Below are 15,323 nucleotides of genomic sequence, written 5' to 3'. Positions count from 1 at the left end.
CTGAGCTCCCAGTTATGTTTTCTAATTCAGGGAGATCACTGGACTTCATCTGTGTTCCCTGTCCTTGTGCTGAATCTTGGAAACTTTTTCCAGGTAGTAAACTGCTGCAAGCGTAGGTTCCACTTCATTTGTTTTTCATCTCTCAGGATTCATGAGCCTTCATTGCCTTATGTGCAATATATATATTGACTTCTGTTGTTTGATAAAAGTTAAAAAAAAATTTTTATGTGTGTTATAATGTCTGTTCTAGCTAAGACTGAACTGCATTCCTTCATTTATAAAAATAATAATAATGAACCTGGAGATGTGGTTGAGTTCACCTTTGAGGGCAGACTTCCTTTATTTTAGAAAAACCCAGCTTAATGAATCTTCTTCTTATGCAAATTGAGTTAGAGAAATTGGCAAGTTCAAGAAAATGAAGTTGTAAAAAGGTATTTGTATTGCATAATATCATTTTAGAAATCTATAATAATAATATCATTTTAGAAAACAAATGTCTTTCCTCAGAGTGGTTGAGACTCTGGACTCCAGGGCAGGGAGTGTGTTGAGCCATATGCCCAGGTATGGATAAGTGACCTCTACAAAATCAACAAACAAGGGATTCAGAAGCGAGATATTCAGGAAAGTGGCTTGTCTTATGGATTCTGGTCATAACTTATTTCTAATTATTAATATTTTCTGAATTTCAGTTCCCTTTTTTTATCTTGAAACTTCAGCAAAGTTTAGTTAAACATTGCAATCTGGAATTGTTACTATTTGGACTGGTTGAAATTTAGAAAGAGGCCTGTGGCTGGATTCGGGTAAAGTGAAAACAGAGGGAGTCATAGCAGTTGGAGATGACTGGTGTGTAGTCCACATAGAAGCTCTGAGTAGGTGCCTGCAGTGAGGCAAGAAGCTAAGCAGATAAGTGACAACCCACTTGTGTTTATGGAATGTTTAGTAATTTCCATGAGGATTCCCAGAAATATGTGGAGAGAGAAATATAATAAAGTTGGATTTCCTGTGGTCAAGTCGGATGGGGGCTTATGTTATTTTTATTTAGATATTAAAGGGAAATGTCTGAAGACCTAGAGGTCATATATTTCTATTAACATACTAGCAAATTATAATACGGTTCAGCTAGGAATTCCAATATTTTTCCCTACTTAATCTATTGGTGAAACCATAGCCACATGTGGCTAAGGGAAAAATCTTTGTCCCAGATATATCCATAACCCAATTTTTATTTTTTCAAGCCATTAGCTAATTTTCTTTATCCTACACTGTTGGACTCATAACAATCAGAGTCAGAATCACCACCTCCTTGCCTTAAAGCATTTTTAGTAAGAGAAAAAACTTCTTAATCTCTCTGAATAAATTATTCATAGATCAGACTTTAAGCACCAGGTATTTATAAACTGTAGGCTTATGGTTATGGCTACCATTGGACAAAATTTGATGTTGTAAAGATCTGTATGGTTTTGGACTTTAGGGAGATTCCCTCTTTTCTATCATTATTTATAAATAGTTGTTGTAGTTTAGCCAGAATGGCTTATTTTTGCTTCCTGATGATGGAAGTAGTTCTATAGGATTTTTAAAAAAATGTATCATAGGGAGAATATCTTCCAAAGTGAATATTGTCTTGTGGTGGAAAAAGTAATCATTAATTCCATATTACTTTGTTGCAGCAGTATTGACATATCCAATCTCTCTGATGTAATGCTTATATGTAATTTGCAATGTCTTCTAGCTAACAAAATCACTGGCTTTAATATCAGCAATGGCTTTAGAAGGATGGTATTTCTAATAGGCTTTGCATAATTTTTAAATGCCACTGTCTTTTTGTGTCATTCAGAAAGACATGCTAGCCGTGATATTTCTCTCCAGGGTGAAAATGCCAGTGACCTCTTTCCCTTCCAAGTAATGTTCTTTATAAGAAGAATTTATAATCTTTTCTACTTTGCAAGTTCCCTGACACTGCTTAACCTACTGCAGTTTGCTTTCTGACACCTCCATTTCACTGGAAGAATTCCCACCAATATCAGCCATAACGAAGTGATTGCAAAATCAGTCACTTTATAGTCCTCATGGTATATGTTATCACAGCCATATCAGACCCTGTTGCATACCTTGCCCCTTTTGCAACTCTCTCCCCATTAATTTTCATTGAACCAGTCCTTTATTTTTCTTTTGTATTTCAGGTAATTCCTTCTCAGTCTCTAACTAGCTCCTATACGTTTATATTGTGTAGACATTTTCTCTTCGTATCATACACTCAAATCTCCATCAAAGTCTTTATGTTAATGATTTCCAAATCTGTATTTCCCATTCAGATTTTTTCCCTTTAATTCCAGAGTGGACTATGAAATATTTACTTGTATGTTGCTTTAGTGCTTAACGTATTACAATATCACTATTGTATTTATTAATATTAATCTTCCCCCAAACCTGAATGGAACCTCCATTCAACCAATCCCTAAGTTAAAACATTAGAATTTATGAGTCTTAGCTTTGATGCTGTAGAGAATAGGTCCTGGGGAAAGGACTAAAGTGCTAATACTCTATTTAAGAAATGGAAACCCAGAATAGTGAGGTGTTGAGAAAATGTGATTGAGGAATTAGTGAAATATAGCTCATAAGACCATTATTTCATTATATAACCCAATATTGCTATATTAAAGACAGAAACAGGAGTTTGCAGGGTTTTGTCCTAAGGAATGTGTGGACTCAATGGTTCACTTATTAGAGGTTGCTATCATGGGCGAGCTCTCAAATCTCCGGTAGGTATGTTTTCCAGGAAGACTTTCCAGTATTTCAAAATCTGTGAGCTTCCCTGTGTCTTAAAAGACAAGACAAAGCTAATATGGCCCACAGGATGGGAGCCAGAGACAATGAGTGTACTTCGCTCAGAGATGCACCCCAGTGATTATAAACAGCCTGTTTATTAGAGATGGGTTTCCTACTCTCTCCTGTCTGTCTACCTTTAAGTCCACAATTACTAATCAAAGAAATAAAGAGTCACTACCTCTTTTGTTATATCTTTGTTAATTGACAACTACCTCTTATAACTTAGAAGTTAGCCCCTGAAAGACTTTGTACCAGTTTGCTCACCTAGATAGATTAGAAGCCCCTTGAGAGGATTTTTGACCCTAACCTACTACCTGTATCCCCTAGCAACTGCATTCCCTGATATGCAAGTATGTTGTCCTGACAACTGGTAATTAATGTCTGTGATTATAAAAACCTGTATGAATCTAACCATATTGCTGGCATTCATGGAGATACACCAGCCTCCTAAGTACCCCCACTATGTTATATCTGATCTTTATATATATATAAAACTATAAACTATACCTTAGTTTCTGTGTATTCTTTTATTTCTCTCTGTTGCCTATCAATTTCCTTATCCTCTGTGGCGACCCCTATCTTAGGGACTTGGCTCTGTGGGAAGAAGCAGCTGATCTCCTCATGGATCTGCCTCAAATACTCTCCCCCACAGTGAGGAAGAGGACAAAAGGAACGTGAAGCAAAGAAAAATGTACACCATGTGAGGTGATGCATTACCACGTTGGTTCCAGCTTTATAACAAATTAGAAAGGGACCCCGATGGTCTTTCGTAAGTTGTATTCTCTGGGCATGCAGAATTTTTCTGATTATGCTAAAGTTGAAACCATGCCTTGAAATGGTCTGTAAAAAGAGAATGAAGGAAGAACTTACCTGCCTGATTCCCTCCATGGTTTCACATTTACCACTCCTCTGTAGTCACACTTGGAGGAGCTAACTTCTAGGTTGCATCATCTGGACTCTTGGTGGGCCAGTCAGGAAATTAGGATGCTTCAGCCCAGGTAAAGTATCAACTCAAGGAGAGAGAAAAGTAGGTAATTAAGGAACTATGAGGAAGTTTACAAGGTTGGTGTTGTCCCAATCACTTATCCTGAACTCATTCCTAAAAACCAATATCTATACTGGCTTCGTTACCGAATACCATCATTTGTACCTCATAAATATATCCCAAATGGGTCTCCTTCCCTTAACTCATGCTGTTAGCATTGTTATCCAGGAACGCCACAATAATTTATTAGTTATTCTCCCTTACTTGGCCTTGCTTTTCTCTACTGTGTCGTCCATCATGCTGTCAGAGTAATTTTTCTAAAGTATAAATCCTAATATTTCACTATATTACCTAAAAGTCCTTTCATGGCTTCCCATTGACTCTAGACTAAAATTCATTTTTTTAGCATGGGTTAGAAAGTCCTCATAATCTAGCCCCTGCTTACATCTTTAGCCTTTTCTCTCATCATTCTTCAAAGTGTGCCTTATGATCAGAACATGATCATCTACTGTCAGGCTGCCCACATGTGCCCTGCTACCTTTTTCATTCATATATTTTAAGAATGATATCCACCTCCTGTTCTTTACCTGGCCCTATTCAACCTTCTAAATCAGTTCAAAGTGAAAAACCAATACAAATATTTAGTCATGTATTAATTCAACAAACATTTATTGAGCTACTCTATATATTAGATATTATTCTGTTTCTGAAGACAAAGCAGTTAGTAATGTGGACAAAGATCTGTATTCCTAGACCTCATATTCCAGTGGTGGAAGTATACAATAAAGTAAATGAATAAAATATGAAATGTTAGCTAGTGAGAAGTGGCAAAGAGAAAAAACAAGCAGAGGAGCAATAAAATGTGTTAGGGAATTGAAATTTTAGGTTCGATGGCCTGGGGAGATCTCACTAAGAGGTGACATGTGAGTAAAGACCTAAGGAAGGGAGCCTTAGGTCATGAGGATATCCTGGGAAAAGCAGAGCAGGCACAAGAAAAAGTACAATGTGTAGGGTTACCTGGGATGCAATAGTACATGGGGTGTAAAGGTACCTGAAGGCTTGAGGAATTGCAAGAAGACAAAGGAAACTGAAGCAGTTAGAATTGTAGATGAGGTTAAAGAGGTAGCAAGAGGCCCCATCAGGTAAGGATGTAGGAATTTGCCATTTTCTCTGTGAAGAAAGGAAGCCATTGGAGGATTTTAAACAGAAAGCAGGAGATTGCTTTAGCTGTTATGTTGAGAGTAGACAATACTTTAGGAAAGGCTAAAGTTAGGAGGTTACTTAGGAGCCTACTATAATAATCCAGTGTAAGATGATAGTGGCTTTTCCAGGGTGGTAGTGATGGAGTTGATAAGTAGTGTTAAATTCTGTATATCCTTTGAAGATAAATACTGAGAGGTAGGGTAAAACATTTTCACATTTTCCGTGTAATTGGGATGGAAAAACACAGAGAGAAGGAGGTTTGGGAAGTAGTGATAGGAGCGCAGCTAGGGGCATGTTAAGTTTGAGATGACCGTAAGTTATTCAGGTAAGCAAGCTTGATATCCAGGATATCAAGCATGCAGTGAGGTAACTGAGTCTGGATTCTAGGGGAAGAATCTTTACCAGAGATTTCCAGTTAAGATTTACCCTTGTGGAGATTGGAATCCATGAGATTGAATGACTTTCCTTCTCACTCAGAGTAAAAGCCAAAATCCTATAATCACTAAGGAAGAGGATATTAAAAAATAGATGATATTCAAAGATAATTCAGGCATTCTGAAATGTATGGATTAAGTATTTAATGGAACCAGAAAAGAGACTGAGAAGGAACTGCCAGTTAATTAGAAAGAAATCCAAAAGTTAATGGTGTCCTTGGATATTGATTAAGGTAGGTCAGGCTTAAGTAATAAGTTGACACAAATATTTAATGGTTTAAGCACAATGGACATATTTTCTTTCACAAATAATATTTGAGTCTGATATTTCAGGACAAGGGGTACCTGTCTTTCATATAGTGAGTCAGGTATTGATGTTTTATCTAACTCATAGCTGATTCTGCCATCCTCTATCGCTTCGTTATTATTTGCATTCAGTAGTTCAAAGGATAAAGATGATTGGACAGAGAATATTCACTTCTTAATTTATTTGGCCAGGAAATGGTATACATATCATTTCTACTTAGGTTTCCATATTCTATTACCCAATCTTATGATCATACTTATCTTAAAGTGAAGTCTGGAGATATGGCCTACCTGTGTGCCCCACAAGAAGAAATAGATTTCTACTCAATGGATCTATAGCTAGCAAACTGCTTCATGCTAAGTGAAGAAATTTTCCTTCTGTCTCTCTCTGAATTTTTATGTTCCTTTACTTTGTTTCCCATTAATGAATTTATTGATAGCATTTATTTGTACATCCCTGATGGTTTGCATATTGACTGGGCACTTAGATGTTCAATAAATAATATTGGATAAAAAGATAAAAGCATTGAAATTACACAATGTTTTATAGTTTACAAGATAATCTGAGTAGTTCTGTCCTCATTTCTTCAATGGGTTACATGAAGCTCAGAGAGGCTAGATGTCTTGCTGAAACTCACATAGCTAGTAAGTGATGGATTTGTCCCTTGAACCCAGGCTTTCAGATTTCAAAAATATGAATAGCCTTGATCACTCTTCTCCATTTAGATTTACTTGCAGGAGACCTAGAGTGGAAATGAAATATTTAAATGGATAAACTCTGATATGTAATTTACTGAGAGTTTTACTATAACCTCTATTTAAGTATTGATCTTGGATTATGACACAGACAATGAGCTATTTTGGTTCTCTAATGATATTATATTGGATGGAAAGTCTAGTGACAGAGACATTGGCATTAAAATTTAAAATTACTGAGGCAAGCTGGAAAAGAAAACAAATGAAATTCAGCAGAGATAATTCAATTAAAGGACTACAGAATAGAAGGGGGAAGAATATAAACATGGAAATAATCTTAAAACAATGCCTGAGAGAGGTTCATGCAAAATGTCAGGAAAGCTTATTGGAGAAAACCCAAATCTCACCTTGCTTCAGGTCAAGGCTAAACCATTGTGCAATGAGAGGGTCCTACATTCTGATTTAGTTCATGGGCCCCAGAGTGCCTGTCACATGGAATACCCAGTGTACTATGTTAGGAATCAGGGAAACTTTAATATGGCTCTTGAGGTAGCAATAATATTTTACCAGGCAATGCAAATTTATCAGTTGCAATGTTTTTATCTGTAAGTGACCGAAAACATCAAACTCTTTTTCTGGACTTTTTGTTTCAGCTTTGCTAATTGTGGATCAACTTTGGCTACAAGTCAGCAGACTTCTTTTGTGGTAACATTGTCATTGCAGCACTATGTATGCACACACTGTCATTCCTCAGAATCCAGAGCAGAGTGGAGCACAGGTGTCTGGAAGTACTTTGCAAAAGTCCTGGGATGCACTCTGGTTGGGCTGGCCTGTGTCACATGCTTACTGCTAAACCTTTTGAGGGAGCTATGTCTCCAGACCACATGGATACCCAAATGGCAATTAGCATGGCTTGGAAAGGAGAAAGAGATGCTCCATAATGTCCAGAGCAGGTGGTGAGGGAATTTGAGAGAGGAAATTATTTTGGAAAAGGAGTGTACTGGGTAAAGGTTAGGGTTTTGTTTTGTTTATTATCCTGCTTGGTGCTTGGAATAATGATTGACAGATAGTACTCACCGTAGTAAATGAATGAAAGAAAGCATACTTCAGTTTGGGTAGAGCAGATGATGTACATAAAAGAAAATGTAAAGTAGTGTATCAAAGGCAGGCAAGCAAAACAAAAATTTATTAAACCACATAAAGCAATTCCCATTTGTAACTATCCTTGGTACAATTTTGATGTTGGCCAGCTATTACCAACTGAGCCAGCTGCTCCTCAGTGCCCTGCTTGCTCCTGGATAAATTTCTACTGCTCTAGCAGTAACTATGAGAACAGACACGCCACTTTTGACCATAGCCTAAGCCAGCTATAAATAGGAAGGTGTACATCTTCTGCAAAAATAATCATATACTGCCTTCCAAAACCCCCCAAAAATATAATGTGTTTGCATCATCTGCTGTTTGAGATTATCCGCACCACTGCTCTCCTCTATTAGTGTGGCTAATTGGGCAGACACTATACACAATGCAAAATGCAGAATCACTGGCTATGGACAAATACAATGTAAGGGATCCAGGGGTTATGGCTGATTACTGGCTGAAGTCGACAGAGCTGTTGGTTTCTTTTGTTAAAAACAAAACTAACAAAATTCTCCTCCGAACTCTTTACCAATAATTGTAAAAATCCAAAGGAAAAAAAACCCTGACTTTCAGAATAGTTAACTTGGCACATCATTTACTTATTCAACTAAACTATCCTTGCTCATATTTCAGAAATTCTCCTTTTACTGTAGGTTTCAATTTATGTCTAAGCAAGAAGGCTCATCTATTTTATTTTACTTTATTTCACGTTACTCTTGTTTTGCTTGCTATGCAATAGAAAAGATAAGGTACTCATTATTCATCATACTTAACTTTGAATGACTAGGTGGTTTCTAAAAATTAAATCCCTTTTCAACATTAATGATGAGTCTATACGAAGGATCATCAAAAGAAAGAGCTGCAGGATCAGAAGAAAATTCCAAAGAGGAATTCTAAATTCATCTTGACTGACAGAAGACCACCTAATGAAAAAAGACATTTTCTCAGGGTAAGTTATTTTATCATTAAAGAACTTAGCTGTATGTACCTACTCTAAAATTTTTTGTGAAAGCATCAGACTTGATACTAAACATCTTCATGCTAAAGCTTATGCTCGACATAGTATACAACTACATTAATGGGCACAGCTACATATGTGTCTATAACATCTATATACCAATGTTCTATTGCCATATACACTAGTTACTAATCTATATAATCTTTATATAATATCTATAAAATGTGCTAAACTTTTTTTAATGTTTAATATGGATCACATTCTTGTTGATCATTTTCTGGTTAGATAATCAGACTTCTTGATTAATAAAGATGAGGAACTATGAAGGAAATCTGAAATAACCCACTATAGTGGTTTGATAGAAAGAAAATACAATCAATTCCAGCAATTGCTTAAATTTAGTCTGAATAAAATAAGTCCAGGGGTAATTTACCAATATGCTTCAAGTATATAAAGATATACTTAACAAGAATTAGTATTCATCTTTATCTCTGTACATGGTGAAATAGGGTAGATAGAAGATGTTTGTCAGACAATAGGAACAGAGTGTGTTAATACTAAAAGTGAAAGAGCAGAACAGGTTTTAAAGAAGACTTGTAAGATATCGTTATGTAGAGTGCGATGTGCACCATCTGGGGGATGGACACGCTTGAAGCTCTGACTCCAGGGTGGAAGGGGGGGAAGCAACACACATAACCTAAACATTTGTACCCCCATAATATGCTGAAATAAAAAAGAAAAAGGGAAAGAAAGATATCATTATGTAGCATACTCCAATATATGCCTTTAACTGAGAAAAAGAAAATTTGACTTGCCTTTCATTTCAAAAGCCACAGTAATTACACACTATGAGCCATCTGGTCAAGAATTAGTTACCTGCACCTGTAATGGCTTCCAACACTTCATCTTCTTAGAGGATTCCTGGGTGAGGTCTACCAACCTCTGGCTGTGGCTGATTCACTCATGCACCACACCCAAGACAGCTTATATAAAATAGCCACTGACAATAGCTCTTAACACCAGAAATCTTACCCCATTTTGCCTTGCAACTTCTACCTAGTTCTAAAATTGTGGCCTTATTCATAAACGTTGCTACCTGCTTTTGGACTCTTCAGACAGGCCAGTTCTCCCCTTTGAAATCATAATTTCAGATTTTGCATTCTCTGAAAACCTTCAGATTGCTTGCAAAATGATTACCCCTATAGCCATTCTTCATTTTCCTTGGGGTTTTATTTCTACTTTTAGTTTATGTACTTCATTCTACATTACTTCCCTCTCCACTGACCTTGATTTGATAGTCCACCACTTCAATCTTATTCTGGAAAGTGACTTAAACTATATTAATTTGTAGTTCTGAAAAAATCCCCAACCTATATCAATATAACCATCTGACTTATCTAAGCCTACCTTCAGAATGCAGAAATATTGTAGATAATCTTACAATAAAGTAGACTAGAACCACAAGTTTGTAGATGCAACTTCACTAGACCCTTGGTTTTTCCCAGCTCATTCTTGTACTTTCTGCAGTAATAATTTAAAATATTTTCCTAAAACTTCTATACTGCTTTTCTTCTCTTCGATAGCTCTTAGCAGAAGGTCTGGACTTTTCCCACCCACCTTCCAACTCATACCCCAATATCCTACAATCTGACGTATCAACTTGATAACTTGCTGGGAGATTTCCTAGATCTCCATGTTGTTAAATCCAATAAATACTTTTTAATACTTGTTTTACCTGAGCTTTCAATAGTAATTAAGAGAGTATTAACCACTTTATCCTTGAACTGCCTCAGTTTCCTTCACAGGATCTTGCACACTTGTCCAAGTTTTAGATGTTACAGATCCTCTGGGCTAGGGCTTTTGTTCTATTCTCACTCATGTCTCCCTTCCTCAGTGATTCCATCTATGCCTCGGATGCCTCATATCCATCTCTCAAGCATTAACACTGTCTAAATAATATAGAAATTTATTCTTGGAAAGACTGGCTGAGTCAGAGTGGAATTGGGAAGAACAGCAAAAAGCCTTCAATTGTGGATGGGAAAAAGCCAATTTGTACTAGATGTTAGTAACATAACTGGTTAAGCAATGGCTTTTCCTCCCTCCAGATTCAGTCATGTTCCGAATGAAGCTGTAACTTTAGAGTTATTGAAAAAAAAATCAAATTATAATAGCATTTTGGCTACTTTCTATTCCTTAGTATATTACCATGTAAAGACAAGCAATGGGCCAAGCTAGTCCATCTGAACACAAGAAGACGTATATACACAGCTCTAATGACTACCTGTTGTTTATATTGAACCAGAGGTTTTTCCTTTTAGGAACTGCCCTTCCCCCATTTTATTTGTACTTTATGGGCTGTCAATCATCATGCTTTCCCAAACACAAGTAGGGGTAGACATACGATTCAGTTTGACTGCTCAGTTCACAGTATGGCCTATATTCTAAGGCTTCATAAGGTCAAGTCATCACGTGGCCTTGAGAATACAAAATGGGCTTTCTCAGCTGCATGATAAGTTAGTGTGAGTACAGGATGGGGGGTAAGAAACAAAGCGTGAAAATATTGGGGTCTACAAAGAATCACAGAGACGGGAAAATCCTGATCTACCAAGTACCTCCCAAATATCACCTGTTGTCAATATTCTAGCACCTTCCCATGAAAGCCATAGATTACGGGGCTGCAGCCTGAAGGCAACTCACTCAGTCTGTGCCTCTCCTAAGCCAGGCTACTGAATTATTCTCCCCCAGCAGAAGCTATTAGCTGAGGACTGGCTGGGAGGAGGGGGACACCGAGTCACAGCTGTGGTGACTGTTTTTTTACTTTTCTATTTACTATTTGATGACAGCCCAGAGGATGTGCAGTTACACATTAAAGTGTAGATTTGTGTTTGGTCAGAAAGGCTTTTCCAAAGTACATGGTTTTTACTGTGGTGCAGGATACTAACTACTTTTATACCTAACCTAAGCATCTTATGCTAATAATTCTTCAACTTGTTCCTTGATAGACGATATAAAACCCTCTTCCTCCAATACAGAAACCAGCTTCCCTCATTAATTAAAAAGTTGAGTAAACTCTTTGACAATTTTTTAGTTTTTATTTCAACGTGTTTGTTTATAATTTTTTGAAAGTTGTATGGTGGTAGGCCTCTAACATCCTGCAATGGCAAGGTACACCCAGGGACCCCTCTTGGAAGGGAGGACTTTTAAGTACCTGGCTGACCAACATAGAGGAGGATGAACTCAAAGAACCACGTTCAGTTCCAGAGACTTTCCTTTTCCTCCTTTAAGTGGGTAATTGCATAAATTCATGGAATGAAGCAAAATACAGGGTCAAATTCAGCTGTTGGCTTCGACATAAAATTATTTTGCTCAGTCAAATTCTATAGTTTCGGTCCTAACTATTTAATGATAATTTCTGATTTGGGCTGTGAATACTAATTTACGTGCAAAATTACATGAAATAAAATATTCATAACCATTATTTTAACATTCAAGCATAAACTCCCGAAGCAGAAGCTGTCGAAGTTTCTGGTGGCCCCTTTGATTCTTTTGCATTCATAAGTTTAGTCTTTGTTAAAAAATGTGGTAAAACTGATATAAAGTAAAATTGGCCCTTTTTAGTGTACAGTTTTCTGAGCTTTTGACAGATACATGCAATTGTAAAACCACCACTACAATCAATATATACAGCAGTTCATCATGTAAAAAATTCCCTTATGCCCCTTTGTAGACAAACCCTCCCCCAGCCCCAATTTCTGACAACTACTTATCTGTTTTAAGTCCTCATAGTTTTGATTTTTCCGTGGTACCATATAAATAAAATTGTACAGTAGCTAGTCTCTAAATCTGGCTTCTTTCACTTAGTATAAAGCATTTGACATTCATTCATGTTCTTATGAGCATCAAAAATTCATTTCTTTAAATTGCCAAGTTGAGTTCGTTGTACGGATAAACCATAATTTCTTTATCCATTCATCAGTTGAAGGGCAAGTGAGTTGTTTCCAGTTTATGGTACTTATGAATAAAACTGTTGTAACATTTATGTCCAGGTTCAGTAAATACCTAGGGGCTGATTGCTGGGTCATATATTTGGATGTATGTTTAGCTTTAAAATACATTGCTGTAAGAGTTTTTTCAACATTTTGTTCTAGAATTCTTATAGTTTCATGCCTTAGGTTTAAGTCTGTTATCCACTGTGAGTTGATTTTTGTGAGAGGTGAGAGGTGCGGATCCTGTTTCAGTCTTTTACATGTGGCTATCCAATTTTCCCAGCACCATTTATTGAATAAGGATTCTTTTCTCTGGTGTATATTTTTGTCTGCTTTGTCAAAGATTAGATGGCTATATGAGAATGGTTTTATATCTGGGTTCTCGGTTCTGTTCCATTGGTCTATGTCTCTGTTCTTATTTCAATACCATGGTGTTTTAGTTACTATAGCCCTTTAGTATAGCTTGAAGTCTGGTAAATTGATGCCTCCCAATTTGTTCTTTTTTGCTTAAGATTGCTTTTGAATCTTCTCTGATTCCATACAAAGTATAAAATTATTTTTTCTAGATCTGCGAAAAATGATGTTGACATTTTCATAAGATTTGCATTGAATCTGTAGATCACTTTGGGTAATATAGACATTTTAACACTGTTGATTCTGCCGACCCATGAGCACGGTATGGTTTTCTACTTGTTTACGTCCTCTGCTGTTTCCTTCCTCAGTGTTTCATAATTCTCCCTGTAGAGGTCTTTCACCTCCTTTGTTAAATATATTCCTAGGTATTTTATTTTCTTTGTTGCTATTGTGAAGGATATTGAGTCTTTGATTTGGTTCTCAATTTGACTGTTGGCATATAAGAATGCTACTGATTTCTGTACACCAGTTTTGTAACCTGAGACTTTGCTGGATTTGTTTATCAATTCCAGTAGTTTCATGGCAGAATCTTTGGGAAAGTGGCTGCAATATTTTAAAGTTCCCCTAGCAAAGATAATTGTTTCAGTTGCTCCTCATTCTCCTGCTTTTCTCTTTCAAATTTGTTTTACTATTCTAGATTAGTTCTTGATTTCGCCCCAAAATTTTAGAATTAGTTTGTCAAATTCTACAGAAAAAAAATCTCACTTGAAGTTTGATTGGTTTTGCATTGAATATACAGACAAATTTGAAGATAATTAATACCTTAATATTGAGTCTTCCAAACTGTAAATCCAACATAGTTCTCCATTTATTTAGGTCTTCTCTGATTTCCTTCATCAGTGTTTTGTAGATTACAGCATATAGCTCTTATATATATTTTGATTTATACCTAAGATTTTTGATGCTGTTGAAAATTATGCTTTTGAAAATTTCAATTTACAATTGTTCATTGCAAATACACAGAATAAAATTGATTTATGTATATGAAGTAAGTATCTTGCAACCTTGTTAAACTCATTTATTAGCTCTCTTGGGATTTCGTTGTTGCTATGATTACCCACCTTCTTAGCTTTGACTTTCCTGGTCAGCCTGTAGCAAATGGCTCAGGGACAGATTTCTGATACTTGATACTCCATGGTCTGTTGTTGAGAGAGCAGGATGCTGTTCCCTGTTGTCCTGCTTTATCCTCAGTGTCACACAGGCCCCATGCCACCAGGTCTTGGGAGTGCAGCTTTTCTCAGGGATCCTGCTGCCCAGCAGGTCTGGGTCCAGGACAGTTTCCTGCCTCTCTCCTATGGACAGAGGGATTTTTTTTCTTTTTTTTCTGTTTTCTTGCCCCAGCTATAGTGGGTCTTCACATGGACCCTACCAGAGACAGTTTTTGCTGTCCCTGCCCCCAATGGCTTAAAGCTTTTGCTTCTAAGGGAAGAAAGTTCCAGGCCAGGCTTCATGCCCTTTTGGCAGCAGTGTTTGCTCTTTACACCCAGGATTCCATGGCCTCCAGTTGTTTTTTTGTTTGTTTGTTTGTTTTTTGTGAGCACCCTGTCAGGTCTGGGGAGAAGAGCTTGCAAGTGGCTATAACCCACCTTACTGTCTGTGGTGGCTAGAGTTCTATCCTCTCATACTGGCTCGTGCTTGGCCTTTAGCAATTCACTATATATATAAAAAAAAATAACTGAAAGCTTCTTGCCTGCTTGCATGACACACCCATCTTCCTCCTGAGCTCTGCCCCAGGTGAGCCAGTGCTGAGTCTTTCTCTCTTGAAGGTACCTGTTTTTCCTTAGATCTCAGGCTACTCACTTGCTTTGTAGACCTCAGCTCTCAATGAGCTTAAAAATGCTGATTTATAGATTTATCGTTTTTTCTTCTTGATAGGGTGGGAGTGGTACTTTTCTGCTTTTCTACTTTGTGAGTGGAAGTTGGAACTCTGTTTTAGACTTATCCATAATTTTCATTTGTCATTAATAAACTCAGTTAACTTGATTTTCAATTTTTGGCGACTGGCACAAAATAAGGGAGTGACCATTATTTGATATAAACAATTGATATTTTTTCATCTTATAGTATGCTATGTAAAGCATATTTTTACACACCCTAGCCTTGCACCCCCAACAAGATGGTCAATCCTGAGTACCTCCTATGTAGGATTTCTTCTGGACTTGTAATTTTCACTTGGCTAGCTATAGTTATATGATATTATATCTTTTTATATAATGGTAGAGAATGATTCTTTTTCTTTCTAAATATTATTTCTTCTATCTGTTGGCTAAGGAAGTCTCTTTTATGTTCTCTTATAAAAGATTTTTCTTAATATATCTTTTGAGTACTTCTCATTTCCTACAAGTTATTATGTCTCTTGACTCAACTTTATTTTG

This window comes from Microcebus murinus, chromosome 11 (assembly GCF_040939455.1).
Source record: "Microcebus murinus isolate Inina chromosome 11, M.murinus_Inina_mat1.0, whole genome shotgun sequence".
Lineage (NCBI taxonomy): Eukaryota > Metazoa > Chordata > Mammalia > Primates > Cheirogaleidae > Microcebus > Microcebus murinus.
The sequence above is the reverse complement of the archived record's forward strand: the minus strand, read 5'-3'. Positions refer to the sequence as shown.